The sequence below is a fragment of the Sinocyclocheilus grahami genome, unplaced genomic scaffold, assembly GCF_001515645.1.
Source record: "Sinocyclocheilus grahami isolate Dianchi unplaced genomic scaffold, SAMN03320097.WGS_v1.1 scaffold970.1, whole genome shotgun sequence".
NCBI lineage: Eukaryota > Metazoa > Chordata > Actinopteri > Cypriniformes > Cyprinidae > Sinocyclocheilus > Sinocyclocheilus grahami.
The window spans coordinates 259,751-260,112 of record NW_015506149.1 but is presented as its reverse complement, the minus strand read 5'-3'; the positions used below and the strand labels follow the sequence as shown (position 1 = coordinate 260,112).

General features: G+C 27.1%; 1 protein-coding gene across 1 annotated transcript in view; it reads right to left on the bottom strand.

The window, feature by feature from the left end:
* LOC107564912 (C2 domain-containing protein 5-like) overlaps nucleotides 1-362 on the bottom strand; it is a 33,836-nt gene that overhangs the window by 29,635 nt on the left and 3,839 nt on the right. The gene's annotated exons all lie outside the window — the stretch shown is intronic.

Sequence of the window (362 nt, the reverse complement as noted above, 5' to 3'; positions counted from 1 at the left end):
TGTAATAATATTTCACAATATTACTCTTTTTACTGTATTTTTGATTAAATAAATGCAACCTTGATAAGCATAAGAGACTTCTACAAAAATGCTACCGACCCAAATTTTTTTAGCAGTGACTGAAAATTAAAAATCAAGACCCTCTATTATCTTTCATTAAAATTAAATGGAATCATTGTGATTTCTATAATATTAACCCATATATCATATAACATACACTTTTCAGTTAAAAAAAAAATCTAATCTAATGTACTGCAGATGAACTAGGATAGCTAAAGCAGTTATAGAAAAAAGCAGTTATTTCCAAATCTCTTTATAAATGATGCTGACATGCACATACACACACACTGACATTTTATGCT